Source organism: Euprymna scolopes, chromosome 7 (genome assembly GCF_053919585.1).
Source record: "Euprymna scolopes isolate OS-2025 chromosome 7, ASM5391958v1, whole genome shotgun sequence".
In the NCBI taxonomy this organism is placed as follows: Eukaryota; Metazoa; Mollusca; class Cephalopoda; order Sepiida; family Sepiolidae; genus Euprymna; species Euprymna scolopes.
The window spans coordinates 34,645,261-34,650,766 of NC_136488.1; positions in this window are offsets into that span (position 1 = coordinate 34,645,261).

The window sequence follows — 5,506 nt, forward strand, 5'->3', positions numbered from 1 at the left end:
TTGTGTGTATCTATAATCCCATATATATTTCTGGTCTCTGTGTTTCCTTCTCGTGTGTGTGTGTATATATATATATATATATATATATATATATATATATATATATATATATATATGTATGTGTGTGTGTGTGTGTTTGTGTGTGTGTATGTATATGTATATACATGTATTATGTATGTGTGTGTATATCTAATCTTAATTTCTATGATTCTATCATTCGTTATTCATATATATCCAAATAGCAATACAGCTATGTATATATCTATCAAACTTTATTGTAATTTTATATTTCTCTCCCTTTGACTTATAGTTCACCGACTTTAATCGACTCAGTTCACATAGACGTAGTTGTCTAGATTAAGGAAGCTTTTAATATTTAACCTCATGCATTTATTTACATACGTTTGGTAATACGTATTTACTGCAAAATGTATTCAAGTTTTTAAATGTAACGAAGTATATACGTTTATCGATGTGTTCATCAATGTTGCTACACACCCATTAAATCTTTTATTCAAAAACCAATTAGAATATAAAGTGCAACGAAAATAATTAAACGTCTGACCTACGTTCTATTCTTAACACACACACACACGCTCACACACACACACACATATATGTATATACATTTATATATATGTATAACATATATATACTAGCTGGCATTACGGCGTTGTCCGTTCGTACAATACGCTTAAGTATGATATTAAAGTTTATGCAGATTGCATATGCATTATCATAGAATCAATCCTCTATTGATTGTTATATATTACGAGACGTAATTAGCCTAAAGGAGTAATTCGTAAAAAAAAAAAAAAAAAAAAAAAAATTAAATTAAAAAATAATAATGATATTGTCGTTGTCTGTATTTTTGAGATGAGGTGTTTTCATTGATTGAGATTGTCGAACTGACTTCCTCATCTTGGTTGTTATTGTCACAACGTTTCGGCTGTTTTGCCCTCCGGCCTTCATCAGGTATTTTGTATCGAACTGGGGAACCGTTTGTTAGGAGTATCGAACCCAACCCTTTATTATTATTACGGGGGTACCGTGTTCGGACTCCAGCGAGGCTCTGGGACATAGTTGCTGATTCTCTGTTTTGAATGTTACCTTTTCACTGCCTTCGTTCAGGATTGAACTCAGCACCTTTGGGTAACTGTAAACTTTGATACAACGTCTAGAACCACTCGACAATGATAATGTCGTTCATCAGATTTCCTCTGTTATTGTTTTACAATATCACGTCAGCTGATATTTGGGCTTGATGATAAATGCCCTAAAAAATCACCTCTGATTCACGGCGATTTTAAATGGTACCTCTTCGTTTATCGTAAATTGAACTCATTAAGAAGAAAAAAATAAATCATACTTGTGAGGCACACCTGGGCTTGAAAAGCTCTACCACTAAACTATATCTCCAGATTATAGTAAAACCGCTTTTTCTTTTTAAAGAAGAAATGATTTGCTGAAGTTTTATTATTTTCCGTGTCGGTGTAATATAAAATATTCCCCTGTTAAAATTATTCATTTTATCTATAAGAGAGAAAAGTTATTTATTAAATGGCAATTTTTCAATTTTTCATACATATCGGATGAATTTCTTTACGAAACACATCTAAGAACACTGCCAGATATATAAACTCGCAGACAAGAGCCAACAAACCGGAAGTCCATGATGACTGTCATGGCTCTTGTGAGCTGCGACGTTGTTTGACTGTGGAAATAATTATATAATCTCACACATTTTTATTATATATATATATATATACGAGCATCATATGTGCATGCGTATATATATACGAGCATCATATGTGCATGCGTATATATATATATATATATATATATATGTATATATATATGTATATATATATGCATGCGTATATATATATATATATATATATATATATATATATATATATATATATATATATACGCATGCACATATGATGCTCGTAAACATTTTATTTAGAATCCCTATTCCAATTTTAATCAAAATCTATTACATCATGTTGATTTTAGAATATATCTAACGTTTAAGACTTACGATTAGAGGATTTTTTGAAAATTCAGGGAATTTTGTTTAATAGATGTCTAATCACTATGCATCAAATTTAATGCAAATCTGAAATATTTTCATTTTCAAATGAGAGGTTTTACCTTTATTATCACCCCCTTCCCTATGATTCTTAAAAGTACTGCATGGAAACTAAAGTTTTGTGAAATTTTATTAAGTGCCGTCCAATAATTATTGTGACAATTTTACAAAACTCAGACGTAATAGTATTTTAATGTATAGATTTCATTCCTTCTCTGGCCCATTTGGTTAACACTAAATCAAACATACACAAACACTTAAATCTAGCAACCGTGTTACAAAATTTACAATGATCGGTTAATTAGTTTAGGGGTTGTTTGTTGACTAATAAATATATAAACATATGCAGATAACTTAATGTATATAGAGATGAGACGTTAAAAGCCCGAAGTTTATTATATGTTGTCTTTAACTAGATTTTTAAACATTAATTACTTTTTAGCTTTTAATTAATTATTTTAAATGAATTCGTCATATATATATATATATATATATATATATATATATATATATATATATATATATATATATATATATATATATATATATATATATATATATATATATATATATATATATATATATATATATATATATATACGGCATAATCACGTTGACACACCGGTTCTCGCTGGATCATCGAAGTTAAGCAATGTTGAACTTGGTACTAAATGGGTGACCATTTAAGACTTTCAAGTGCTGTAAGTGCTCTCTGCTTATCTTGGCATTGTTTCCAATCATCCTGGACTACTCCTTGCCACTGGACTCAAACAGTGCCGATTCAGGAGAGGTGTGGTTGGTATTGCGCAAACCGTGCCTCACAATTACACGCGCAGCTGCCACTACAGGGGGTATCTTTTGTCTTTCGAAACTGAACGGAGGCATCGATATATATATATATATATATATATATATATATATATATATATATATATATATATATACTAAAAATAACGCTTATTCATATTTGTTACGATACACGCGATAAATTATCAAATAAATTCAATTAATGTAGAATGATAACAACTGGACTCGTTCGTTTCTGTGTATACTTGTAAAGTACACAATTACTTTTGATGCTTCTAATATTTCTTTCCAATATAGTGAAAAATATTATTCTTACGTTTTGATAAATAGGTTTTATAGGAGTCCCTGTCGTATCAAAGAAGTTTTTATCCCTTATCATGGAGCTGTGTCAACCGAAAAATATCTTTTTAAAATTTTAGTCATTTAATCGTTGAATTCGAAAAATTACCTAGAATTTTTTACCGGTGTGTATGGCTAGAATTAGTAGTAATAGCAGTAATAATAGTAGCAGAAGTAAATCTTTTATTTCACCAATGAACAAATAAAATATCGATCAGGATTAAATATCAAATTTGAATCGAAATACAATTTTTGTTTTTTTAGAACAAAGACCAATAGTTGCATTTATAAAGAAAACTATTACCGATTTTTAGTGAGAGAAAATTATATATATATAATATATAATTGAATATAATAATTCCTCAAGTTTCAAAGAAAAAGTATTCCCAGTTGGTCATTTATTACTTTTCAAAATGTATTCATTATAATATTGTTTTGTATTGAAGTCTGCAAAATTATGTTGTTGTTGCAATACTACTAGTTCTTTACTCATTAGATGTTAACCATGAAAAACTTATACAAACAATATTTTGGTCAACTCACATGGTTCATGTAACCGACATGCCTTCCCGTTCTTTCTCGTTTCGAAATGCATACACATATATAATAGTTATACCCAGATATAATATATGTACATACAATGTTATCAAACGTAAAGTTTCTTACAAACTATATAATATTCTAAGACAATTACATTTCATATTGACATCTTGTCTAGAACCAGATCAAATGCACATATATCACAGGCTTCTACAAAAGTTTTAAATTACAAAATATAAATTCAGAAATATATTGCGAAACAATATTGACTAGAATACTAAGATAAGTATGTTTCAGTTGCAACAAAGTCGTTCGCACCAGATGATCGTAAAATAGAAATATTTCTTAAAACGTCAGCATGTATTATTTCCTAGAAGGCTTTTCATAAAACAAAAGGAGTACTATAAATACGCCTTACGCACCCTTTCTCGATGCTATAATAAAGTTCTATGATATTTTAGGCCCCAAGCATTTATTATATATATATATATATATATATATATATATATATATATATATATAAACACCTAAACTAATTAACCGATCATTGTAAATTTTTTAACACGGTTGCTGGATTTAAGTATGTGCGTATGTTTGATTTAGTGTTAACCAAATGGGCCAGAGAGAGAATGAAATCTGTACGTTAAAATACACGTATAAAAAATTACGTCTGAGTTTTGTAAAATTGTCACAATAATTATTAGACGGCAATTATTAATAATAATAATAATAATAATAATAATAATAATAATAATAATATATGCATATATATATATTTATATATGGTTGTTTTATTAATGATAAATACGGTTAAATAGTGGCTTCGCCTCGAACCTCATTTTTATTTATTTAGAAAGTCGCCCATAATTTATTTGGACGTATATAACATTTTATTTATTTTTATTATTTTAAAAACAGTAATCTACGTACATGCATGTTTCAAGGTAACTAGCCCTCGTCAGCGTAGCTTGACTGTTTCTAGGAATCGAACTCCGGACAATGTGTATCACAGTCTGGCGCGGTAACCGTTCCCTCACGAACTCCTAGATGACTTTTACTGTTTATTTTTATAAATTAGATTTGTTGTTGTTGTTTTTAACGATAAATACTGTTAAATAGTGGCTTCGCTTTGAAGCTCATTTTTATTTACTTAGAAATATATATCATTTCTAATACCTGCATGTCCAAGTGTTACATCCTTTCAGAATCATCAGTGCAGGAAGTTACGGATGTCGCTGGGCATGGGATTCGAACCATAAAACGAACTCATCTCTATCTCTATTTGTAAAGAATATAACCGTAGGGCCAACATCAACAACAACGATATTTAAGTGAATTTAAACATTTATAAAAGCATAATCGTTACTAAATGTCCATCTACAATGATCTAGAGTGACACACACACACATACACACACATATATTTCTTTCAATTCATCCACTGAAATTTTAACACTTCGCATAGACATGTATATTATATCCCATATCAAGTTTCACTCCAGCTTTCAATGATGTTTACTCTTAATAGAAATGTTGTGTTGTTGTCCTTGCTTCAATTCTTATGCTATAGAAATACTATCACCTTTAATACGACATAACCCAAACAAATAAAACGGAATTAATAATCAGCCTAAACTTAAACTTTAATTTTAACTTTTTGCTTTAATTGAAATGAATAGTTTTCTCTACTATATTAAAGCACTCGTATTCATAACTGATAAATCGT